Source organism: Somniosus microcephalus, chromosome 3 (assembly GCF_052327205.1).
Source record: "Somniosus microcephalus isolate GS21.2 chromosome 3, FLI_Smic_1.0, whole genome shotgun sequence".
Lineage (NCBI taxonomy): Eukaryota > Metazoa > Chordata > Chondrichthyes > Squaliformes > Somniosidae > Somniosus > Somniosus microcephalus.
In genome coordinates, this window is record NC_140989.1 from 139900108 (window position 1) to 139927523 (window position 27416).

Here is a 27416-nt window from a genome sequence, read left to right on the forward strand (position 1 = left end):
ATCTGACCATGTCTGCCGCGATGTGTGTTAGGAGGCTGCGATTCAGAAGGGAGGTGGTTGCAGACATCTGCCAGCTGCTTCACAGAGATCTGCAGCCACAGCTGATGCGCAGGACGTCTCTGTCGGTGGCAGTGAAGGTGACGGTGGCTCTCAACTTCTATGCCACCGGCTCCTTCCAATCCGCTGCTGGGGACATCGCTAACATCTCCCAGTTCGCCGTGCATTGCTGCATCCGCCAGGTGACCGAAGCCCTTTTCAGAAGGAGACATCAATTCATCTCCTTCCCCATGACCCTGGACAAGCAGCAGCAGCGTGCAATGGGATTTGCAAGAATAGCGGGCTTCCCCATGGTGCAGGGCGCCATTGACTGCACGCATGTGGCTTTGCAGGCACCTCTGGAGCATGCCGAGGATTACCGCAACCGGAAGGGCTACCATTCCCTCAACGTACAGCTGGTGTGTGACCACAGGCAGCGCATCCTAGCTGTCAATGCCCGCTTTCCAGGCAGCAGCCACGATGCCTTTATCCTGTGACAGACAACTGTGGCTGACATGTTCCAGGCACAGCCTCACCCAAGAGGATGGCTTATCGGAGACAAAGGCTATCCTTTGTGTACCTGGCTCATGACCCCGCTCCACGCGCCCACGACCCCTGCTGAAGAGGCATACAACGAGAGCCATCAAGCGACTAGGAACATCATAGAACAAACAATCGGCGTCCTCAAGCAATGGTTCCGCTGTCTCGATCGCTCCGGGGGAGCCCTCCAGTATTCGCAGGAGCGAGTCTCCCAATTCGTCGTCGTTTGCTGCATGCTGCACAACCTGGCTATCCACAGGACTCAGGCACTGCCACCTCACGTTGGACCACCACCTCAGCAGGAGGAGCATGAGGAGGAGGAGGACGAGGAGTACCAGCCCAGGAGGGAGGCACAAGGTCCAAGGGCCGCCCGTCGGCGGCTTATTGAACGTCACTTCTAGGCCCCCTGTCAGGGAATGGCTTGTGCCAATGAAAGAACATGATTGCAGCCGCTCCGCAAGCCCTCAGCCGGTTAAGGCAACAAACACTTCAAAGATCAAACATGGACAATGTTAATAAATAAAATGCTTTATTGTACAAACTCAGGGCCCTTCCCACATGAAAACCAAAAACAGACGAAACCCCCAAAAAACACTCAAACACATTACTCGCTCCCACAACCTGGAGAGGATTAACAAAACAGTGCAACTAAAATGGCCGTCATCCTCGGCCTTCATAAAAAACAAACATCACATCCTCGGCCTTCAAAAAACAAACATCCAATTCTCGGCCTCAAAAAACAAACATCCAATTCTCGGCCTCAAAAAACAAACACAACTGGCCACACATTCGACTTTTTGGCCCGCTAGGGCGATGCCTTGGCCATCTTTGTGTGGCCCCTGCCTGCCCTGCTGCTCCTCCTCAAAGTAAGGCCATTGGCTGCTGCAAGGCTGGGGGCAGGCTCCAGAGGGGCACATGTCGTGACGGCAGATGCCCTTGGGGGTCGGCCTAGTCGAGGTCTGGCCGTCGAGCGGGCGGCTGTTGAATGCTGCAGCTGTGGCTGGCCAGCATCAGTCGCTGCAGCAGCTCCTGGCAGCTCCACTGGGGGAGTGGCAGTAGCGGCTGGAGGAATGGGGGCAAGCTGGCGGATGGCAGGCGCTCGCTGGTCGCCTGAGACACTGGCACTCGCCCGGGCCAGCACTGCAGCATGCGCACCAATCTGCCGAAGGACAGGCCGCTGTGCTGCTGCAGCGCGCCGGGTGCCCTGGCGATGCCTGGCTGACACAGCGAGTGTGGCAGCAGTGAGTGCCCGTGTTGACCTGTTCAGTGACCTCATCAGAGCACCCAGTGACTGCACGGCACCACTGATCAGCTGCCCACTCGCTGCCTGAGCTGCCCCGAATGCCGCCCGACTCGCTGCCTGATCTGCCCCGAATGCCGCCCGACTCGCTGCCTGCTCTGCCCCAAATTCCGCCAAACTGATGGCCTGTGAGGCCCCGACGTCGGTCACACTCCGAGAGCCCAGCAATTGGACTCCCCTCCGACCCTTCCCCCCTCTGGGGAGAAGGCCGCCGAGCTGGCCGACCCTTCCTGCGTTGCTGGACGCCGCTGGGCCCAGCAATTGGACTCCCCTCCGACCCTTCCCCCCTCTGGGGAGAAGGCCGCCGAGCTGGCCGACCCTTCCTGCGTTGCTGGACGCCGCTGGGCCCAGCAGTTGGACTCCCCTCCGACCCTTCCCCCCTCTGGGGAGAAGGCCGCTGAGCTTCCACCCCCCTCCCGCGTTTCTGCAGGCTGCAGGTCCCATGAGCTCCCCTCCCCTCCGACGCTTCCGCCATGCTCCCCTCCAGGGAAGACGTGTCCCCTACATTCGCATGGGTTGCCGCGGCTGAGGGTTCCCCTGATGGGCCGCCTTCCTCTTGCTCCTCCTCCTCCTCCTCTTCTGAGGAGCTGTCACTGGCAAGTTCAGGGACCTCCTCCTCACCATCTGAAAGCAGGAAGGCACAAGAGTAGCTTTAGAGTGAGGAGAGGGCATCAGCGAGGGATGCATGAGTGGTGGCATTCAGCACATTGGTTGGACAGTGGCAAAGGATGTAGATCTGATGCGCAAGTGGGACGAGAGAGGTCCAAAAGGTGATGTCCTTACCATTGGTGCCCAGAACAGGGTCGGCATCTCCACATGCAACGGGGCCAATCACCCGGCCACCCATGATGCGCTCCACGTGATGTTGCAGCTTGGTGAGCGGCTGGATCTGGGGTCGGCCTCCCCCGGTCGCAGTCCGGCTCTTCTTATTATTGGCCAGCTTGGCCTGCAAGAGAAAGGACGGCCTCTAAGTACAGTGTGTAGCCCTGATCTTGTGTGCACTGCCTCCCATGGTGGAATAGCCTGGCCAGTGTGTCGCCCTGATCTTGTGTGCACTGCCTCCCATGGTGGAATAGCCTGGCCAGTGTGTTGCCCTGATCTTGTGTGCACTGCCTCCCATGGTGGAATAGCCTGGCCAGTGTGTAGCCCTGATCTTGTGTGCACTGCCTCCCATGGTGGAATAGCTTGGCCAGTGTGTTAAGTGCAGAATGTGCAATTGATGTTCATGCCTGTCCCATAGCTGCTGGATGAGGGCTGGCCATTAGGGCTTTCAGGTCCCTTTGCCCATAATGTGAGGTGCACATGCAAGGATGAGGAGGACACTGGAAAGGGTACTCACCCTGACAATCCGAGTGAGGTCATTAAACTTTTTGCGGCATTGGACACCGGTCCTGGGGACCTCGCTGTTGGCTGACACCTTGCTGGCGACATGCCTCCAGGCTCTCCGGTAGACGCGGACCGGCGCCTTCCTGCCATTGTCCAGGTACAAAATATGGCGCCTCTTCTCCACACCACCAACCAGCACACTCAGATCAAGCTCTGAGAAGTGCTGCGCTCGTTCACGGGCCTTCTGCATGGCTTCAGGCGCTATTTGGGTCCAGCAGCAGTGTTCAGGCCTAGCTGGAGGGCTCCACTATCCAGGGCGTGGCAGCAGACCAAGTCGACCCTTCCCCCTTAAGAGCTGGCCAGCACCAGGGTGTCTGCTGTCAATCACGAGATGGCCGCACCTGCGCTGCGCCCGGCCTCGGCGCTCTCACTCAGCACCTCCGGCTTAGCGCCTAAAGAGAGGCGTGCAGCGCCAGTTTTAGCGCTCGAGCAAACTCTTAGGGCGAAGCTAATGAATATCGGAGAAGTGGCCTCGATTTTGCGCCGGGCGCAAACTTTAGCGGCCGCCCGACTTTACTGCCCCAAAAGTGGCTACAATGAATTTCTAGGCCTCAGTGTTTGACAGCTTCAAACAGCTGTGAAACGCTGATATTTCATCTGTCAAAACCTCTTGACAGATGAAATTTCAGCCTGTGACATCACCTGTTGCCGGGTGGCCCTTAATTGGCCTGCTGAGCCTGCTGGGCGGGCTCAACAAGGTCAATCAAGTCTAAATCGCGTGGATTGGCCGAATCTCAATGGAGGCGGGACTACAACCCCGAAAGTTGTAGTCCCGCCTCCTTCCCGACTCCTGAATGAAAATCCTGCCCGAAGAGTCCGTTACGTCATCAGTCAGGGCTGCAAATTTGTTTCTTCGCATTGGTAAAAACGATAGACATTTTACAATATGCGCGATAATTTAAATATAGCAGTATAATAATGCACCATCTAGATGTACAGGGGTTGTTTGTAACCCTGGGTGGACACTGAGCAGGCGGTACAATTGCCCCGCTTGCCCAAAGGCCATAATTGTGAGGCCCCAGCTATTTCTTAGAATAAAATATCATCAACGCCCCGAAATCCGCATCAATTGATTCACAGGCAAACTGAGTGAAGTGCTTGACTGAAATTAAACTAAAATCTGACTAAACACCTTTCAATGAACCTTTGCCTGTTTTCCAGTAATGCCTTAAATTCTATAACTATCATGGCAATATTCTAATTTCAGCAATTTTTAATAAAGCCAAAACTTTATAAATCAAAATCCTGTACCAAAAATGATTTATATAAATATTGCACTGGTGAAAAGGTTACGTCTGTGATATATGCCCATTTCACTTGAGTCACATTCCCTCAGTTGCCTGTCATAAAACCTGCACTGAATGAGCAACTTAGACATTATTACAGGGCCAATTTTTGTCTCGCTATCACTCCATTTTTAGGCGTAAATGGGGCGGTAGCCAGGAGAATTTTTTAATAATCGCCAATTTACCACTCGAGGATCTGCTTGCTCTGAATTTTGAGGGGCCCTCAACTTAGGTGGCCAGCACTCCTGCCAGAAACAGGCAGGGGCCTCATTATTTAAATAGGGATCAAATGATGCACTTTGGCACCAAAATTGCAATGGGGTCCTATCAGTGCTGCCACTACTGCTTCCTCAACCTCTCCCCCACACAAGCCATGGACAGTACAGGTTGAGAGGAGGCAATTAGAAGCTATTTAAAGAGATCACATGTTGCAACAGGGTGATTCCTTTTGGGGCTTTTAAGCCTTAAAGGTGTCCTTAAGTTTAACCCCTTGTTGCTCTGTTGACCCTCTGCTGTCTCTCGCCCTTCCCTTTAAGGTTGCTATAGGCCCACGTCAGTCTATGCCCTGCCGAATTTTCCACTCCCAAATGGCGAGCTGCCTATAAGCAGCACCATTAACACTGGCAGCTCACCTGTTCTATTTAAATTAATCCGCAAAAATTGATCAGGCCTCCCACTGACATCGTCAGGTGGACAGAGCATGTAATGCCAGATATAAAAATCGACCCCCCATTTTTGCAGCACTAAAATCACCAAAGCACTGGTAAATATTTCAAACTCCCGCCTCTATCCATCTGTCTTTCTGTCCCTTTAATTTGATACTTATTATTTAATTTAATAAAACTGAATAAAAGTTCCTACAAAGGAAAGGCTAAGGGAATAGATTTCTGATACAAAATAGACTCAATGGGCCGAATGGCCACCTTCTATGCTGTACTATTCTATGACATTTTCAAGGCAAGCATTGTTCTACCATAATAAAGAAAGGTTTGTATTTCTACAGTGCCTTTCATGACCTCAGGACGTCCCAAAGCGCTTTACAGCCAATTAAGTACTTTTAATGTGTAGTTATTGTTGTAATGTAGGAAACACGGCAGCCAATTTGTGCACAGCAAGCTCCCACAAACAGCAATCTGATAAATGACCAAATAATCTGTTTATATGATGTTGGGTGGAGGGATAAATATTGGCCAGGACACTGGGGAGAACTCCCCTGCTCTTCTTTAAAATAGTGCCATGGAATCTGTAGAGGACAGACAGGGCCTCGGTTTAACGTCTCATCCGAAAGACGACACCTCCAACACTCCCTCAGTGCTGCACTGGAGTGTCGGCCTAGCGTTTTATGCTCAAGTCTCTGGAGTGGAACTTGAACCCACAAGAAGCGAGAGTGCTACCCACTGAGCCACCTTTTCTCATTTATGATTTAGGCTTGTGTCCACTGCAGAGTTTCCACTAGCCTGGGATTCAGGTTCAGGACCTCCTTATTTGAAGCTCAGGCTTAAGCCACAGAGACATTTTAACAAGCATGTGCTGAGAATCGGAGATGAATTGAATCCTTTGACCTTGAGCTAATAATACCTGCTCCATACTCTTGCCAGACCATATCACGCTTTAAATGATCTTTCCCAGCACTGTCTGCCTTCAGCATTCCCTAGAAAGATTTACGTGAATATACAACGTCCTTTGGTGCTTACCTTTATCTTAGTCTACAGTACTCTAACATTGTATAATTGACCATATTTCTAGCTTTGAAATAATTCAGCCACAGGAGATTCCCAAGGATTAAGTACAGCAAAGGCATTCTGTAAAGCAGAGCTTAAGTGTTGGTGGGCAGCTATTGTCAACTGCAAACAATCCTACTCTCTAACAGGCTATGAAATAGGGAACTGTATAAATTTAAAAAATGTATTCGTGGCAATTACATGAAAAAAAAACTTTGTTTTACTCTAATATACTGTACCACTGTTTCCAAAGCCAGTTCCAATAGCTTCTGCAGTTGCCAAGGCCAAGCACAGTGACCGATGCGATGCAGCAGTGAACTTATTTTTGACATTGCCTATTATCTGAGGAAATAGGATCAGGCTGTAGGAATATGTGATGTCAAATCCCGAAGCAGACACAGATCAAAAAGTGTTGCACATCGAGTGCTCCTGTGCTTTTTGGATATTTTGCTTAGAAGTTATCACTTTGTATCTAAGGAGTATTTTTTTTAAAGTTTCTACTTAGAATGGAGGGACAGCTGCGACCCTTAGCCTGCAATTCCTGCACCAGAAGGCACGGCTAAAGTACTAAATGAATACTTTGCATTGATGTTTAACAAGGAAGAGGACTTTGCAAAAAGTTACGGTAAATGAGGGGGTTGTCAGGATATTGGATGAGATAAAATTAGATAAAGAGGAGATACTAGAAAGACTGGCAGTACTTAAAGTGGATAAATCACCACTGTGGTCCGGATGGGATGCATCCTAGGTTTCTGGGGGGAGGATAGAATTTGCAGAGGTGCTGGCCACAATCTTCTAATCCTCCTTAGATACAATGATGGTGCCAGAGGACTGGAGGATTGCAAATATTAAACCCTTTTTCAACAAAGGGGAGAAGGATAAACCTGGCAATTACAGGCCAGTCAGTTTAACGTCGGTGGTGGGGAAGCTTTTATAATCAAAAATTCGAGAGAAAATTAACAACCATTTGGACAAGCATGGACTAATAAAGGAGAGCCAGCACGAATTTGTTAAGGGCAAATTTTGTTTAACTAACTTGATTGAGGTTTTTGATGAGGTAGCAGAGAGGGTGGATGAGGGCAATGCAGTTGATGTTGTATATATGGACTTTCAAAAGACTTTTGATAAAGTACCACATATTAAGCTTGTTACCAAAATTGAAGCCTATGTGATAAAAGCAGCATGGATGCAAAATTGGCTAAGGGATTGTAAACAGACTTATGGCGAATGACTGTTTTTCAGACTGCAGGGAGGTATACTGTGGTGTTCCCCAAGGTTCAGTACTAGGAGCATTGCTGTTTATGATATACATTAATGACTGGACTTGGGGGTACAGGGCACAATTTAAAAATTTGCAGATGACACAAAACTTGGAAGTGTACTAAATAGTAAGGGAGAAAGTAATAGACTTCAAGAGAATATAGACAGTCTGGTGGAATGGGTAGACACATGGCAGATAAAATTCAATGCAGAAAAGTGTGAGGTTATACATTTTGGTAGGAAGAATGAGGAGAGGCAATACAAGCTAAATAGTACAATATTAAAGGATGTGCAAGAACAGAGAGACCTGAGGGTGTTTGTGCACAAGTCTTTGAAATGGCAGGTCAGGTTAACAAAGTAGTTAATAAAGCATATGGGATCCTGGGCTTTATAAAGAGAAGCATAGAGTGCAAAAGCCAGGAGGTTAAACCTTTATAAAACACTAGTTCAGCCTCAGCTGGAGTATTGTGTCCAATTCTGGATATGACACTTTAGGAAGGACGTGAAGGCTTTGGAGAGGGTACAGAGAGATTTACTAGAATGGTTGCAGGGATGAGGGAGTACAGTTACGTGGATAGACTGGAGAAGCTGGGGTTGTTCTCCTTAGAGCAGAGAAGGCTAGGAGGAGATTTAATAGAGGTGTTCAAAATCATGAAGGATTTAGAGAGTAAATAAAGAGAAACCTTTCCCAATGGCTGAAGGGTCGCTAATGAAAGGGCACAGATTTAAGGTGATTGGCAAAAGAACCAGAGGCGACATGAAGAAAAACTTTTTTACGTAACGAGTGGTTAGGATTTGGAATGCACTGCTTGATAGGGTGGTGGAATCAGATTCAAGAGTAGCTTTCAAAAGGGAATTGGATAAATATTTGAAGGAGAAAAATGTCAGGGATATGGGGAAAGAGCGGGGGAGTGGGACTAACTGGATTGCTCTTCAAAAGAGCCGGTGCAGACTCGATGGGCCGAATGGCCTCCTTCTGTGCTGTACTATTTTATGATTCTATGATCCTTTGGCCAAGTTTTTGGTCAGCTATTCTAATAACTCCTTATGTGGTGTGGTGTCAAATTCTCTTTAATAATTGTTCATGTGAAGCGCCTTGGGACATTTTATAGGTGCTATATAAATGCAAGTTGTTGTTGTTGTAGCTATATAGGATATCATTGTGCATTCATAATATGGTCAGGGATTCATGAGTGTGAATATTCAATACATTTCTAGAGGCTCAACACTGTGGCTTTTAAATGTGCATTTCTGACTTTAAAGGTTAAATTAAAGAATGTGTACAGTATATATAATTATTTTTCCGAGCTTTGGGACTAACATGGTGCAGCTGTGCTTTTAGTCCCAATTATATTAAATAATAACAAACAACACCTTGAAAGTGTGACACTTTTGTAAAGTTGAAATAAAAGCCTCTTTTCTAAAGAGATCTTGCAAAATTAAGATTTCCAATGGGTCTTGTTAGCTTTGTACTCACTTCTATCCATGCACAATAATGCAATTTTAATCGCAGTGTTTAACTAAAAGTAAATAAAATTCACAAGCTGTTATGACTTTGAGGATGGTGTTGTCTTACCTGTAATAATTGACTTCTGCTAACAAATGTTGCTCATAAACACATCAGTACCATCTGGTGCCAGTAATCAAATTCTGCACTACAACAATGCTATCCATTTAACATTACTGAAATCCCTGAAAAACAGGGCCACCAGTAGGAAAGGTGGGGCTAATATTCCAGAGCTCGGGAGTATAGGAAGGAGTAGCAAATATTTGTCAAATTTACTTGACACCGAGCCACATAAGGAGATATTAGGACAGGTGACCAAAAGCTTGGTCAAAGAGGTAGGTTTTAAGAAGCGTCTTAAAGGAGGAGAGAGGTAGAGAGGCAGAGAGGTTTAGGGAGGGAATTCCAGAGCTTAGGGCCCTAGGTAGCTGAAGGCACGGCCACCAATGGTGGAGTGAAGAAAATTGGGGAATCGCAAGAGGCCAGAATTGGAGGAACATTACTCTTTCAAACCATATCCTGTACAAATCAAAGTGATGGATGTATGGGAACATTTTAATGAGATCTATATGACCTTCCTTGTTGCTCTGGGCAAAGCCTTATTTTCTGTTTCACGCAGGGTTCGCATATTCAATAGGTTTACTTATTAGCTTTTCTAACCCTTTAGTTTTTTTTATTAATTAATGAGATTGACAAACCTGTTCCAGGCCCTTTAGTCATTCTCCCTCAGCCCACATTTCCAGCTCCATATTTAACGTTTATCTCTGACCTTACTGTGAGATAGAACTGAGTTGAAGAATCTACAGGTTTATGCGTAGGTTTATATTGGCAACACCATTTCTCTCGCTTTCTAACTCAACTACACGTGCAGCTGTATTTGTGAGGTGCTTGTAGATATAACAGATTATAAATAGTGACTGGGTTATTAATGCAGAATTCTGAACCCAGTGTCTTCTACATTAACAGATGTAAACTGGGTGTTAGTCACGTCTGCAGAAATTAGTAGATTTTAAATGATAATATTATCTGCACTTTTAATCCTATCTGATATTAAAGCAGAGACACTGAATCACAAGAGTAACACAGAACCCAACTAATGTGCACTGAACTTCTCAGTCACAAAAATGAAATGGAACTCATACATTCAAAAGGCTATTATTGATATTGATCTTTATGAAATACTCTGATGGTATTAAAACTGCTTGAACCTCAGAAGTAACACGCTCTTAATTAGCTTGCAGCAGTCTTTCAGTCACATATCACCATTATGTCTACTGTATTTAAAAAAGAGCCCAAATTTTTGATTGATAATGCTCCTGTGAAGCGCCTTGGGATGTTTTAGGCGCTATATAAATGGAAGTTGTTGTTGTTATAGCTGTAATTTTTATTAATACTACCGGTTTATTTGATGTGGCATTGCTCACAGACAAAATAACTCTCTCTACATATCTTCCACTCTCTGCTCTTTTATTACACTTCCACTTTTTATTTATCTCTCTGTCTGTGTGTCTCTCACACAATTCCTTCTGCTGTCTTCTCTGTATCTCTGTGTTGTCTTCCATTACATTTCACATGCTGTCCATTTTATGTCTCTCCTTTCTGTCTGCTCTCTAGTCTATGTTTTTTACTCTTTCTGTATGCCTGTCACGCACTATCTGTATATATATCTCTCTCTCCCTTTCTCTCTGTGCACCTTTCTTTCTCTCTTTCCATACACTGGGTTGAGCATGGTGGTCTGAGAAGACTTCTCTGGCACATTATTTTCTGGCACAGGCACAATGGGCAGCTAAAGAGAGGGATATTGAGGATAATGAGATACATGTGCATGTGTGCTTGCTTGAATGTAATACTGATGTTGGGCCTCAGCTGGGCAGGCTGAACCATGAAGTATCGGGATGCAGTGTACATAAGGTTGGGGATGTTCATGAGTCCTTCTAGGATGCATTAGGCCATGTGGGGAAAAAGTTTTTGGAATATTCAGAAGATGCAATGGAAAATTAATGAGCTTTATCTCATTTAAATTTTTTTTAATGGGCCAGAAATTCGGGTCCCCACAGGTGAGTACGAGCTGGGTACTCACGCGTAGGCCCAATGAAAGTGCCGGTTTTGTGCATGCACCGTGTATGTGTGGGAAACCAGAACTTCCGTTCCCTTAAAGGAAGGGGTTCACAGGTCGAACGCATGTGCTGGAGAGGCAGCGCGTACGCCTGGAACTTCTGTTTTTTTTCCAGGTTTCTCCGGGAGGGTAAGTCTCCAGTAGCTACGCTTTTAAAAAGCAGTCGCAGGGCCTGCTTTTAACAAGGTAAGTGGTGAATTAAGTAAAATTAAAGCATTTTTTACACAGGTTTATTATTTTTAAATACTTTAAAGAAAGGTAAGTTTATTTTTAGCCCCATTAAAAACTGTAATTAATTTTTTCAAAAGTTTAAATTATTGTTTAAAGTAGTTATTTTATGTAATTTATAGTTATTTTAAAAATGTGATGTTTTAAAAAAAAATTATTTGAAGTTTTAGTTAGGTTTTGGGGCCGAACTGTATTCATAGATTTGACAGGTCTTCCTGTCAAATCTATGAATAGAGATTCCCTGCTACGATTGGCTCTCCATGGCCCACGTGATCCCAGGGGACGCTTCGAACTAACTGCGCCTCTGGGATACGCAAGCACTGCGCGCCGGCAGTTGGAGCAGGCCCAGGATCGGAATCCCACGCGGACCCACAGCACAACGGCCGGCGCGCTAGGTAAGTGCAGGTCGGGGGCTTGCACCTGCGGGAAGCCTCCGACCCAAATTTCTGGGCCAATGTGTTTATTATGTTATGTTACTTGAGCACAAAAATCTATGCTGACACTCCAGTGCAGTACTGAGGTGCCGTCTTTCGGATGAGACGTAAACCGAGGCCCTGTCTGCTCTCTCAGGTGGATGTAAAACGTCCCATGACACTAATTCGAAGAAGAGCAGGGGAGTTATCCCCGGTGTCCTAACCAATGTTTATCCCTCAATCAACATAACAAAAACAGATTATCTGGTCATTATCACATTGCTGTATGTGGGAGCCTGCTGAGCGCAAATTAGCAGCTGCGTTTCCTACATTACAACAGTGACTACACTTCTAAAGTACTTCATTGGCTGTAAAGTGCTTTGGGACGTCCTGAGGTTGTGAATGGCGCTATAGAAATGCAAGTCTTTCTTTCTTTTTTTCTTTCTTTACAAAGTTAATTTTAGGCATATATGCAAAAGGTGAGTGAAGATCTGTCATGGTTACTACATTCCAGATTTTTTTTTGCAAAATGTTTAAACACAATTTTTGCTCCAATTTGTCTGGGCAAAGTTTTTAGTGAAATGTCAGTGGGGAGGGTTTGAAACTGGGCAGAAAGGTTTTGTGCAATATGGTTGCTCAATAAAGAAAGTAGAATATTTTAACTATTTAATGGAGAATAGCCCCGATACTTAACCACTGAGTGAAGAAAAGGAAAATTGACAGAGATGATGAAAAAGATGTAGACTTGATAAACATGATGGATGCAAAACAATTATTATAATAATCGCTTATTGAAATAAAGCCACAGAGTTTTAAATGATAAGAGAAGGCATCTACTGTCATCCAAGCGCTAGCCTCAATATTGAGTGACATAATATTTTTATTTTTCCTATTTTACTTGCCAGTTTTTCTTTTATTTTATTTTCTTAAAGAATTTGACTCTATGCTGGGGTTTGGCTCCATGGCTGGGCACTGGGCACTATCTGGCACCTCATTTAAGTTGCCATTATTCATGTGTGTGCCAAGACAATGAAAGTTGGCAGGCTATTTAACTGTGTGAGCATCACATCTAAGCTCAATCCTGTCCTCAATCAACGTGCAACAAGGAACAGGGGGTGGCCGATTCACTGGATAAACTTGCTGAGTTGTCATCACATACTTAAAAATAAACGCCTAAAATGACAGTGGTGCGTCACAAAGAAATGGGGTAGACAGCTAAACACGGACATTTACACCATTTCTGGAGGGTTTCTGCTGATCTTTCGCTGAAGCTATGGTGGGCAGTTGGGAGAACACCATGGAAATTAATCCCCAAAACCCTTTGCTTTCTACCAAGTTCTTACAGAAAATGTAGTTCCCTGTAAAGAAAATGATTTATACTGTGGTACAGACAAAATGGTTGATTCAATGCTTTATATCTGTCAAGCCTTCCTGAGCTGAAAGCAAGTATGCAAATAGCACCTTTATCAGACAAACTTTATCTGATATGGGTGACAAGTCAGAATTCATATCCTCACACATCCGATACCCAAAGTATGGCCAGCAGTGAATGCCAATCAACAAAGCACAAAACATTTATGGCTGCGCGGGGGGCAGGGGCAGGTAGTTGTACCAACGTAAAATACACAGGATAAAGAATGAGTGTGGACAAAGCTCTCTCACAAATCCTACAGACAAAAACTGGAAGATCAAATATATTGAGGTACTTTTGCTGTTCAATGAACCTGTCCATTGTTATGCTATGAAGGATGTGACTGATGTGAAAGGTAAGTTCCAAAATGTAAATCAGGATCGAAAATGATACCATAAATCATAAAAATGTCAGCATTCCTGATTCGTGTCCGTTGGCCCTGAGAATTCCCAATGCACGCAGGATAACATCAGCTGTATAGTTTCCTCCATCACAAAATAACTAGGGAACAATAAAACAAAGGGGGCTTTTATATTATAGCCTTTTAATTTCCAACTGCCCCCCATTATTTTCCCAAGCAATGGATTCCTCCAATTGGAATACCACACATGAGAGCATAAGGTATAGAATGTATCAGCTCTACATTGAAACTGTCTGAACTTACTCAACTTCAAGACATGCACAGAAGTATACATATCATACACATAAGGGCTGATTCAGCCATCCCACCTGACTAAAACCCCACCAAATCTGCTGTGAGGCCCAAGATGTGCACCAATAGAGCGATGAGCTGGCCTCGCCAGATGCTGTGAGGCCAGCTCATGTATATCGTTTAAATATGCTACCTGTGCGATTTAGGCCTTGTGTAGGGAGTGAGATGAAGATGGTCTTGCAGAATACAGGTAGTATGTAACTGTCAAAGGGCTCCCTCTAAAAAAAAAATTATAGGTTGCGGCCACTTAATGGCTGCACGTGGTCATAAAAACCTTTTTAAAGGCTGAAAAATGATTCAGACAAGTTTTCATCCTTTGCAAAGTTGTATGAGGAGCAGAAATAACGATCGTGAGTGAAAGGATAGAAACCCCAATGTGGAAGCAAGAACTGGAGTCAGTGGGCAAGTGGAGGACTGACACTGCTCCCAGTCCCTGTTTGCTGGCTGGTAAAATGGACATGCTGCTGGGTGAAGAGAGTTGTCCTGGTTTGGAACTTCAAAGTATCCTTCCCAAAGGATGGCAGTACACCGTGTTTGGCAGAAGGAGGTAGCCAGGCTCAAAGATATCTGCAGGACATGAGAACAGGTGTGGGAAAGGACAGTGCATTTTAAGGAGTCTGGTAAGGTGAGACTCATCCTTGTTTTCAAATCCCTCTATGGCCTCGCCCCTCCCTATCTCTGTAACCTCCTCCAGCCCCAAAACCCCTCTAATTCTGCCCTCTTGAGCATCCCTGATTATAATCACTCAACCATTGGCGGCCGTGCCTTCAGCAGCCTAGGCCCTAAGCTCTGGAATTCCCTGCCTAAACCTCTCTGCCTCTCTACCTCTCTTTCCTGCTTTAAGATGCTCCTTAAAACCTACCTCTTTGACCAAGCTTTTAGTCACCTGCCCTAATTTCTCCTTATGTGGCTCGGTGTCAAATTTTTTGTCTCACAATACTCCTGTGAAGCACCTTGGGACGTTTTACTATGTTAAAGGTGCTATATAACTACAAGTTGTTGTTGTTGACTCCCCAACAGTACCATGTAACAGGTAGACAACCCAAGATTCCATGCCCCTGCCCGCCCCCACCCCCCATGCTAATCTTACTGTTCTAGCATTGCATTTCATGCATTTTCATATTTCAGTAAAGACCACAATCAAGATGCAATATGCAACTGAAAGCTTCATCACATTCACATCTCTCAGTGCATCTCTCTGTGTTGCAAGTTGGCTGCAACTGTCCTTGCTGCACATGGCAAAACGCCGCCCTGCTGATCCACATTAAGTTGAGGCAGTTGTTTTTAGTTATTAGCAGTTAAATATGCTAAGTTTCAGCAGATATGCTCTCCAGCCTGTTTAGCTCTTTGGCGTGCCTTCTTCCATTGTTCACCAAAAGCAGGTGGGAGCCTCATAAATTTGTGCAAGTTGGGGTCCGACTGTAACAATCGGTCCGTGATGCAGTTTTAAATGGGACCTGAGTGGGGAAGCTGCAGCTTATTTCAGGTCTGACAACAGGTCAGGTAAGTCTGAAACTTTCATTTTTGGATCCAGGAGAGGCAGGAATATTCTGTGGGCCCCACAAGAAAAGTCATGGCCTCCTCTGACCCGGACTACACCCCCCGTCCATCAATCACATGAAACCCTCCTTAATCCTGTTCCCCGCCACTTACCTGGAAGCCAAGAGCTACCCAATCTTCTCCTGCTGATGGCCACTTTGCACTTTCTTCATGCCGGTTCTGGGTAAAAGTGAACTCCTCTCACCCCTTCCCCCCAGTTAAAATTCACCCATTACTTTTTTTCCCCTGCAAATCAGTAAAGTTCAAAATCTAGGACTAAGTTATCCAATAGACATCTCAACTGTAATAATGTAAAAATATCATGTGACTTCACCTCAATGCTTCCAAGACCAGACAAAAAGGGCACTGATTTTTTAAATTAAAAAAGAAAAACTTTAACAATTCAAATTGCTTTCTATTTATGTAATTGCTTGCAGGGTCAATCAATTGTATTTGGAGGCGAGTTGTTTACACCATTATGTGCACTTAAAGGGAGTTATATAATACAGCTTTAGCAGAAGCATGTTGGTGAGGGCTGCTGTCATAGAAGTTTCTGCTTGAGGGAAGCCATTACATTTAACTCATCGTATTAGCCAAATTATACCACCTAATGACTTCCCTAGTCTTTATCCATAAGAGACACATGAGATACCAACTAGTCTTTGTTTAATGGCGAACTCCCCCACCCAATGTCTACTAACTGACTTTTTTGCATCAGGCTCATTCCTAGTAGGTAGAGCCACATCAAGTGCCAGCCTGGGATGCCAGTAATATCAAAAAAGTGGGGAGATGGGGTCAGATAGCTTCAAATTATAAAAATTCCAAATTTAAAAACGTGTTTGGGGGCTGGGTGAAACGTGCATAACAGACCTTCTCAATAGATGTAAGCCTGTTCCAAAACCATGTGGATACTGGGGCATGCAGTCAGCAACCGGGCAGGCAACAGAACAGGCAGCAGAATGTACAGGCCTAACCTCAGCTTAAAGAAACATGTCTTTTCAGTGCATTGTCTATGCATGCCTGAACAGAGGTGGTAGAAACTCTGTCACCTGCTGTTATGAACCCTGATGGAGCACAGCTTACCTCAGGGAACTTAGACAAAACTTGCTTAAAAATTAGGGATTGGACTCGCAAAAGATTCTAAAATTGAATTCCAATACCGAGACCCAGCACTGTCCCTGGGATACCACAGTTCCAACCCTTCTCCAATCTGTGCAACCCCCATTTACCTTAATCCTTTGTTTATCCACCTTGAATGCAGTTGAAAATAATTGTCTGCTCTCTCTGCTGACTGTAAAAAAATCCCAAATAAAATGTATTTGGGAGTTTTCAGCTACATTCTGCGTGGATTGAGTCCATCCCCAAAGACTGCCCATAATTTGGGACAAAAATGCATGAAACTGGTAATTTTACTTAAAGTAGCCACAAGGATCTCTGTTGTGAAAAGTGAAAACATTCGTACTAATATAATAGAGTTCCCTTCCTAAGTTGAGGTTGATTTGTTGGGTACAATAAGCAAGGGTTTAATCTGCACTGATCTGTGCTGTACCTGACCTGGGAACATTTAATGTTGATGCCGGGCACTTAAAGTAGAACATTTTTCACTTCCTTATCACTAATATTTCTCACGTTGAGAAATAATGTACGTGCAACATCTACTGCTTATCCAGGGATGCACTAGTCCATCACCAAGGCACAGTCCCTCCAGGAAGGCTATGCCAAGACATGTCAAACTGTGCTCTGAGGCATGTCTGGTGATTGCAGGCACACAAGGCAAATGAATAAGATTTCTCCTCTCAGGTTGACAAAAATAACTAAATCTAAACTGAATATGTAGCAATTATGCACTGAGACAAGCATTTGTTTCAGCACTTTCTAAAGAGTGTCACCTAGAAATTCAGTATAGCCACTTTTGGGGCGGTAAAGTCGGGCGGCCGCTAAAGTTTGCGCCCGCCGCAAAGTGGAGGCCACTTCGCCGATATTCAGTAGCTTTGGCCAAGGAGTTTGCTCGAGCGCTAAAACTGGCGATGCACGGCTATCTTTAGGCGCTAAGCCGGCGGTGCAGAGTGATACCGCCGAGGCCGGGCGCAGCGCAGGTGCGGTCATGTTTTGATTGACAGCAGACACCCTGGCGCCGGCCAGCTCTTAAAGGGGGAAGGGTCGACTTGGTCTGCTGCCACGCCCTGGATACTGCAGCCCTCCAGCTAGGCCTAAACACTGCTGCTGGAGAGAAATAGCGCCAGGAGGGATGCAGAGGGCCCGTGAGCGAGCGCAGCGCTTCTCTGCCCATGATTTAAAGGTGCTGGTTAGGGCTTTGGAGAGGAGACGCCATATCTTGTTCCCGGACAGTGGCAAGAAGCCTGCCACCAGGGTGTACAGGAGAGCCTGGAGGGATATCACCCAGAGGGTCACAGCCACCTGCGATGTCCCCAGGACTGGTGTCCAATGCCGGAAAAAGTTTAACGACCTCACTCGGATTGTCAGGGTGAGTACCCTTTCCAGTGTCCTCCTCATCCTTGCATGTTTTCCTCACATTATGGGCAAAGGGACCTCAAAGCCCTAATGGCCAGCCCTCATCCAGCAGCTATGGCACTGGCATGAACATCAATTGCACTTTCTGCACTTTACACACTGGCCAAGCTATTCCACCATGGGAGGCAGTGCATACAGCAACAGGGCACCACACTGGCCAAGCTATTCGACCATGGGAGGCAGTGCACACAACAACAGGGCACCACACTGTACTTAGAGGCCGTCCTTTCTCTTGCAGGCCAAGCTGGCCCAGAATCTGAGGAGCCGGACTGTCACCGGGGGAGGCCGTCCCCAGTTCCAGCAGCTCAGTGACCTGGAGGAGCGCGTGGGTCGACTCATGGGTGGCCGGCTGATTGGCCCCGTTGCATGTGGAGATGCCGACCCTGTGCTGGGCCCCAATGGTAAGGACATGACCTTTTGGACCTCTCTCGTTCCCCTTGCGCTTCAGATCTACATCCTTTGCCACTGTCCGACCAATGCGCTGAATGCCACCACTCATGCCTTCCTCGCTGACGCCCTGTCCTCACTCTAAAGCTACTCTTGTGCCTTCCTGCTTTCAGCTGGTGAGGAGGAGGTCCCTGAAGCTGCCAGTGACAGTCCCTCGGAAGAGGAGGACGAGGAGGAGCAAGAGGAAGGCGGCCCCTCGGGGGAACCCTCATCCGCGCCAGGGGATGGCAATGGAGGGGACACGTCTTCCCTGGAGGAGAGGCAGGGGGAAGTGTTGCAGGGGGGTATAGCTCCTGTGCCCAGTGGCGTCGAGCCACGCGGGAAGGGTCGGGCAGCTCGGCGGCCTTCTCCCCAGAGGGGGGAAGTGTTGCAGGGGAGTGTAGCTCCTGTGCCCAGTGGCGTCCAGCCACGCGGGAAGGGTCGGGCAGCTCGGCTGCCTTCTCCCCAGAGGGGGGAAGTGTTGCAGGGGAGTGTAGTTGCTGGGCCCAGTGGCGTCCAGCCACGCGGGAAGGGTCGGGCAGCTCGGCTGCCTTCTCCCCAGAGGGGGGAAGTGTTGCAGGGGAGTGTGGTTGCTGGGCCCAGTGGCGTCCAGCCACGCGGGAAGGGTCGGCCAGCTCGGCGGCCTTCTCCCCAGAGGGAGAGTCCGGCCTCCAGTCCGGAGACGGTCCTCGCCCAGGAGGTGCGCCTCCTCGATCAAATGTCCGTGGACTCGGATCGTCGGCACACCGAGTTCATGGGGGTTGTGGCACGGTTGCCTGAGGCCATCGAGTCCCTGGCTCATAGTGTGTCCGATTTCGGGGCCTCACAGGCCAGGGGTTTCGAACAACTCAGGGCAGCACAGGCCAGGGGTCTCGAACAATTCGGGGCAGCACAGGACGCGAGTCGGGCTGAATTGAGGGCAGCACAGGACGCGAGTCGGGCCGAATTCAGGGCAGCACAGGACGCGAGTCGGGACGACTTCAGGGCAGCACAGGCAGCGAGTGGCCAGTTGATCAGTGGTGCCGTGCAGTCACTGGCTGGTCTGATGCAGGCACAGACCAGGGCAGTACGGGCACCCACTGCTGCCACACTCGCTGTGTCAGGCAGGCATCGCCAGGGCACCCGCCGCGCTGCAGCAGCACAGCGGTCTGGCCTTCAGCAGATTGCTGCACTTGCTGCAGTGCCAGCCCGGCCGAGTGCCAGTGTCTCAGGCGAGCAGCGAGCGCCTGGCATCAGCCAGCTTGCCCCCATTGCTGCAGCCGCCACTGCCACTCCCCCAGCGAAGCTGCCACGAGCTGCTGGAGAGACTGATGCTGCCCAGCCACAGCTGCAGCAGTCAGCAGCCGGCCCCTTGAGGGCCAGAGCTCGTCTAGGCCGACCCCCAAGGGCATCTGCCGTCACGCAATGCGCCCCTCAGGAGCCTTCCCCCAGCCTTGCAGCACCCACAGGGCCCAGGTTGAGGTGGAGTAGCAGGTCGGCCAGGGGCCGGAAAAGGCTGGACAAGGACTCGCTCTCTCGGCACACAAAGTAGAGTTTGTTGCCAAATGTTTTTTTAAATGGGGGTGGTTGTGTTGTCTATGGGGGGGGTTGTTTTGGTAAGGCCGAGGATGAAGGCCATTTGGATGGAAAAGTTTTGTTATTCCTCCCCAGGTTGTGGGAGTGAGTCATGTGTTTGACTGTTTTTTGGGGGTGTTGTCTGTTTTTGGGTTTCATGTGGGAAGGGCCCTGAGTTTGTTCAATAAAGCTTTTTCTTTATTCAGCTTGTCCATGTGTGATGTTTGAAGTGGTTGTTGCGTTAACCGGCTGAGGGCTTGCGGAGCGGCTGCATTCATGTCCCTTCATTGCCACAAGCCATTCCCTGACAGGGGGCCTAGAAGTGTCGTTCAATAAGCCGCTGACGGACGGCCCTTGGACCTTGTGGCTCCCTCCTGGGCTGGTACTCCTCCTCCTCCTCCTCCTCCTCCTCATGGTCCTCCTGCTCCTCCTCCTGAGGTGGTGGTCCAACGTGAGGTGGCAGTGCCTGAGTCCTGCGGATAGCCAGGTTGTGCAGCATGCAGCAAACGACGACGAACTGGGAGACTCTATCCGGCGAATACTGCAGAGATCCGCCGGAGTGATCCAGGCAGCGGAACCGTTGCTTGAGGATGCCAATCGTTTGCTCTATGATGTTCCTTGTGGCTTGATGGCTTTCGTTGTATGCCTCCTCAGCAGGGGTCCTGGGTGCGCGGAGCGGGGTCATGAGCCATGTACACAAAGGATAGCCTTTGTCCCCGATAAGCCATCCTCTTGGGGGAGGCTGTGCCTGGAACATGTCAGCCACAGTAGTCTGGTGCAGGATAAATGCATCGTGGCTGCTGCCTGGAAAGCGGGCATTGACAGCTAGGATGCGCTGCCTGTTGTCACACACCAGCTGTACATTGAGGGAATGGTAGCCCTTCCAGTTGCGGTAATCCTTGGCATTGTCGATAGGTGCCCGCAAAGCCACATGCGTGCAGTCAATGGCGTCCTGCACCATGGGGAAGTCCGCGATCCTCGCAAATCCGACTGCATGCTGCTCCTGCCTCTCCAGGGTCATGGGGAAGGAGATGAATTGGTGTCTCCTTGTGAAAAGGGCATCGGTGACCTGCCGGATGCAGCGATGCACGGCGAACTGGGATATGTTAGCTATGTCCCCAGCAGCGGCTTGGAAGGAGCTGCTTGCATAAAAGTTCAGAGCCACCGTGACCTTCACTTCCACCGACAGAGACGTCTTGCACATCAGCTGTGGACGCAGATCTCTGTGAAGCAGCTGGCAGATCTCTGCAACCACCTCCCTTTTGAAGCGCAGCCTCTTAACACACTGCGCGGCAGTCATGGTGAGATAGGACACCTGCTGGCGGTATTCCCTGAGTGGGTAAGGCCTACGTTGCCGACGCCTGATGCCCCCTCTGCGTCTAGGCATGGCTGCCCCTCTCACACAGCATCTGCGAGCCCTTCGCACATAATGCTGGAACTGAGGGTTGGAACCCCATGCAGCCCCCATAATATACTTGCAAACAATGAAATCACAATGAGGCAAATTTCCAAGCTCTGGCCAGAAGCCAAAAATACCTCTCCTATGTTGGGCCAAATCAGTAAGGTCTCTTCCTTGGTCTCTGTCCAGAAATCCGTTGCACAAAAGTCATTGCAGCAAAATGGCTGGCCTTTATAGTTCAGTGTAAGTGCCCTTTAATTAGCGCTCCCCGAGGCCCGCAGGGCCTCTGCTGCGTTCCACTTCACAGTTCTTAGCACTGCCACGCCCACATTGGGCGGGCGCGACTGAAGTTCCAGTTTGGGGCGCACAAAGGGCGTTGCACGACGAAATGATGTCATAAGCTACGCGTGCAGCTGAGCGCGCGCAAACACTTTGCACCGGCGCTAAATGTCTACTGAAGTTGGGCGTAGGCGCAGATCGCCCTGCGCCCGGCCACTAAGTGCCTAGCGCTCGAGATCTACTCCTCCTAAGGCGCTAACGGCTGGCGCACGCAACTGAATTTCTAGGCCTGTGTTTCTGAATGGCAGAGCTCATTTCTGTTATGTGAATGTAGGAAATGTAATTAGCATGAAATTATAACTACATTCAGAAAAACCATAAGGATAACTGGTGTGAAATGGAAAGTGCACAATGGTGCAATAGAGATTGTCTTAGGTTGAGCTTCAGACAGTTAGGACAGAGTAGAGAAAGCTTTACTCTGCGTCTTACTGTGCTTGATACTAACACTGTGTGCAAGAAAGCAAAGAAGTGTTCTCTTTCCCAATACTGACACCTTGGATGAGCACAAAAAAGAGGGAAAAAAAAGAGTTGTCATCTATGGCCAATACAAGTCCAGGTGCAAAGTTCTTGCTATTACAAATACTTCATTTTTGCTGTGTACTGGACATCCATTTTTCTCCACAATACAAAAGCAAAATACTGCGGATGCTGGATCTTTGAAATAAAAACAGAAAATGCTGGAAATACTCAGCAGGTCAAGCAGCTTCTGTGGAGAGAGAAACAGAGTTAATGTTTCAGGTCGATGATCCTTCGTCAGAACTGGAAAAAGTAGAGATGTAACAGGTTTTAAGCAAGTACAGAGACAAGGAAAGGGGGGAGGGGAGGAAAGAACAAAAGGGGAAGGTCTGCGATAGGGTGGACGGCAGGAGAGATTAAATGACAAAAGGTATGATTGTACAAAGCAAAAGGAGATGGTAATGGGACAAGTAAAGAAATAAAATGAGTCCAGAAGAGGTGTAAACGGGAATGGCAGAATCTTCAACAACTACCATGTGAAAAAATAGGGGCCGAGGTTATGGTCTGAAATTGTTGAACTCGATGTTGGGTCCAGAAGGCTGTAAAATTCCTAATTGAAAGATGAGGTGCTGTTCCTTGAGCTTACATTGAGCTTCGTTGGAACAGTGTAAGAGGTCGAGGACGGAGAGATCAGAGTGGGAGTGGAGAATTAAAGTGACAAGCAACTGGAAGCTCAGGGGTCACGCTTATGGACTGAATGGAGATGTTCCACAAAGTGGTCACCCAATCTGTGTTTGGTCTCCTCAGTATAGAGGAGACCGCATCGTGAGCAGCGAATACAGTATACTAAATTGCAAGAAGTACAAGTAAATCACTGTTTCACCTGGAAGGAGTGTTTGGGCCCTGGACAGTGGATCGGAAGGAGGTAAAGGGCAAGTGTTGCATCACCTACACTTGCATGGGAAGGTGCTGTTGGAAGGGGAGGGGGTGTTGGGGGTGATTGAGGGGTGGACCAGCGTGTCGCGATGGGAGCGGTCCCTTTGCGATGCTGAGAGGGGAGGAGAGGGGAAGATGTGTTTGGTGGTGGGATCACGCTGGAGGTGGCAGAAATGGTGGAGGATGATCCATCGAATGAGGAGGCTGGTGGGGTGAAAGGTGAGGACAAGGGGAAGCCTATTGTGGTTCTGGGAAGGGAAGGGAAGGGGTGAGAGCAGAAGTGCGGGAAATGGAATGGATACAGTCGAGGGCCATGTCAACCACAGTAGAGGGGAATCCTCGGCTGAGGAAAAAGGAAGACATATCGGAAGCACTGGTCTGGAAGGTGATATTGTCAGAGCAGATGTGACGGAGACAGAGAAACTGGGAGAATGGAATAGAGTCCTTACAGGAAGCGGGCTGGGAGGAAGTGTAGTCCAGGTGGCTGTGGGAGTCAGTGGGCTTATAGTGGATGTTTGTCGATTTTTTTATCTCTAGCATTAAGATTTGTGCAAAATCATGCCTCATATGTACCTTGGTGCTCATATGGCATCATAAGCCCAACTTGCAGCTTTTCATTCTAAACACATTGTTCTATTACAACCTGTTTCCTATGTCCTAAAATCATTTGTCAGGAAAACAAGAATAATGCCTCACTCATACCATGAACCTGTTTTTTCTCATTTACTTTGCTGGCACAACAGTGTGACCAAAGATAACTGCTTATCAAAGCCTTTCCATATCTTCAATTTCACAGATATGATTTGGGACCAGTTAAAATTCCTAAATTGTATTAACCAACTCATAAATAAGCAAACACGGAAAAAAGTGTTACAATAACTTTTAAGCAGTGTATTTAACAAATATTTTGTCTCTCAATGTAACACTTTTTTTATTGGAAATTCTAGCCCTATATTCCCCACCTCCAGCCTCCTTTTAGGAGGGCAAGCTGGTCTTGTCACTGGACATCGGCACTGATGCTATCAATGTCACTTCACTTCTTAGTTGACCCTTCAAGAGGAGTTTTCAGTAAGATACATCAAGTCCATCAAAACTCAGCTACGACAGGAAACTTGAGTGTGAAAGTCAGTTAAAGACAGCTCAGATTGTAGCACTCTAAATTGTAATCAGAAAGCTAGCTCCTCATTATCATCCCGCTAATATCAAGCAGTGAACCTGGAATGTAAAATGACACATCTAGACTTCAAAACTCGCTCCATAGAGCTCCTATTGGTAAGAGTCTGCAACTACACTGTGGCAATGGAGGTAGCAAAATTTAATGAGAAATGTTAACACAATCATTTAGAGTTGTAAATGCTGTCACACAGAGTGACTAAAAATTGTGACAACAGGAAGTGCGGTTTCTGGACAGGAAGTGGTGTGCATCATGCAACATTTTTAACATAATAGACATTCTTGGTTCTGTGAATTAAATGGAGATTCTGGAACTAACTGTTTCATTTCATGCCATCTTTCATCTATACTTGTCCCCTGGGATCTTTAAAAACATCTTCAGTCCTTTAAAAAGTGAAACCTTTTGGTTTATTTTGTTCCTAAAAGCTGGCCTTTGGTCGCAATATGCGCCATTCCTCCTTTTCATTTCACAGCACCCAAGATTAACTGCACTGCCCTAGTCCATGGCTTCAGACGGTCTGGACACTTGAATGCCGAGCCAAACTTATTCATAAGTGAGGTTTCACAATTTTAACTTTATGATCTTGAATTTTCATTTGCAATTGAATCTTCCTCAGACATTTCTGGAAGACAACAACCCCAGATGACCCTGGAGACAGCATTGCATAAAAAACAAAGCGTGTGTACCGCACTAATACAGAAAACAGGACGAAAACAAAAACATCTTAGACAATAACCTCCTCCCTTCCACTTATGCCAAGCCACGTCGATTTTTTCCCCTCCGAGCCACGTGGAAGGGTTTCATTTGACGTAATCACGTAAAGATCAGTGCGTGGGTCAGAAAGACATGTTCATGGAAGTTTTACAATCTTTACAAAAAAAACTAATAGCCCAGAAAGACACGTCAGGTGCTCACACGGAACAGAGCCGCAACTCGAAATGTGTTTAACTCATCCCATTTCTTACAACATAGAGAAACAAAACCCACACTGTCAACACAATTGGACTGGGCAAGTTAAGAGGTAATTTAATGGACCATCGCTCCGGAAAAGACCCGATTTTATGTGTTGTCCCATGTGCAGGTTCTTGATGCAACAACGATTAATGGGTGGCAAGAGATTAATTACCTTCTCTTGCTCCAAGATCTGTTAATTCCTTGTATTTTGTCAAAGTAAACCTTGGGCGTGTCTTTAGTAAACTAACTAGCTCTAAGAACGGTATTTTTTTTTAGAAATATATAGATAGATGTTTGTTATTCCTGGAAGCGCCCGATCGATCTATCAGCACCGCCTGGTCCAGTCAGCACGCCAGCGCTGTCCAGGGTGCTGAAACCGCCCGCTCGCCTCGGGGCAATTAAACCATCAATAAAACGGGGAGGAGAGTGCTGGCTTACCAGGAGTCCCCTGGGACACATTTTATGCAAAATGCAAAATTTAAATAGTTGGCAATTTAACTTTTTAAAAAAAAAAAGCCGTCTTAACCGCGGCTGCACCGGCTGGCTCGCCGGGGATCTTGGGCTGGAAGAGTCTGCGAGAAGGAAGTACGGCACAGTTTGGCTGGTTTTCTTACCTGGTCTGTGAGAATCAAAAAGAAATGTGGATGGCAGCTCCCAACTTCTGCTTGTTTCGCCCGGCGTGAAGGCTAGCGGAGAGAGAGAGAGAGAGAGGGTATCCGCGGCGGGGGAGCACAGACTGTGCTGTTCTACTGGCGTCGCCGTGTGTGTGAGAATATAGCAAATGCTAGTGTCTTTTACCTCCCTCCCTACTCACTCTTCAATGGCATCAGATCTGGTCCCCATCGAGCATGTCCGCCTTTGACGTCAGCGCTTTATATAGACTTGGCTGAGGGATAAGCATCAGGCACTGGCTTTGAGTCACCAGCAGCTGCTGTCAGGATTTCTCCCTTCCCTTTCCATTATTGTTTCAGACTCCTCGATTGCCACCACTGTGTCAACCAATCCCTTCCAGTCGAAATGCGCGTTAGTTCTCCGAGCGTTTCCCCTTTCCCCCCGTGGATCCTACCTTTCCCTGTGTGTGTGTGTATGATACAAATGCAGCTTGTCTGATAGTTTTGAGATGAGTTTTAATACACTGATGTTCTTGTCAGCTTTATGCGTGTGATCCAGGCGGCTGACGCAGCATTCATTATTTATTTCGCCAGAGGGAAGGACTGGCTGCACGGGAATACCCCAACGCCACCCAATTGCCTCAAAAGAAACATTCGGGCCTTGTGCAACAATTGCATTTATTCAGCAAATTTGCCCAGAATTTGCAGGAAACTGTTGTAAAACGTGAATTATTTACTGCGAAAAGAAACCTTGCCTTATCGCTTTAAAAAAATGTAATTGTTAATTTTGCTCTAGTGTTCCCTTCGGGCGGTTTCCTATGTTGAAGGCGTTATATAAATGCAAGGCGTTGTTATTATTGTAATGTAATACTGCTTTCCAATATACCCGCTGTCCAGTGCTGAGGGCAATACTCGAGTGCTGGACAATGCTCCAAACACACACACAGTATCAATTTAAAAAAAAACAGAAAATGCTAGGAATACTCAACAGGTCAGGCAGCATCTGTGGAGAGAGAAACAGAGTTAACGTTTCAGGTCGATGACCTTTCATCAAAACTGAAATGTTAACCCTGTTCCTCTCTCCACAGATGCTGCCTGACCTGTTGAGCATTCCCAGCATTTTCTATTTTTTTTTCAGATTTCCAGCTCCGCAGTACTTTGCTTTGGTACAATATCACTTTGTTCATTTGCTCTAAAACGAGCTGATGGCATACCCGCTGGTTTGTGAACTGTAGGGGAGCTATATACATATTAACGACAGCACTTTGAAGCTAGGATGGGAGAGAGGCGGAGAGATCTCGCCTCCATGACTTTACGTACACAGTAATTCTATCTGACAAAGGGTGAGAGGTTATCCAACTCCTAAACAGTCTTATTGTGCTTGTTATTTGCAATGCATTAAATTGAACGTCATATTTCAACACAACACCGAGCTACAGTAAAATCCCGTTTGATGTGTTCGCCCCCATGACGAGTTACTCGACCGGATGCAAAGTTGGGGTTCGTTAATAATTCACCTATAAAGATATTGCGAGGACTCCTTTGAACTGATGCTATCTGCGGACCTGAATGCAAATGCTTTC

At 47.2% G+C, this 27416-nt stretch overlaps 1 protein-coding gene across 3 annotated transcripts in view; it reads right to left on the reverse strand.

The window, feature by feature from the left end:
* Positions 1-26289, reverse strand: part of LOC147121437 (synaptosomal-associated protein 25) — a 190648-nt gene extending 164359 nt beyond the window's left edge. Inside the window, exon 1 of one of the 3 annotated variants that reach the window (XM_085981679.1) lies at positions 25837-26289. The gene's annotated coding sequence lies outside the window, so the exon portion shown is untranslated. Of the gene's footprint in view, positions 1-25394; positions 25589-25836 lie in introns of those variants that run through there. The other 2 variants (XM_085981677.1, XM_085981678.1) reach the window with 2 other exon arrangements.
* Positions 26290-27416: the final 1127 nt, after the last annotated feature.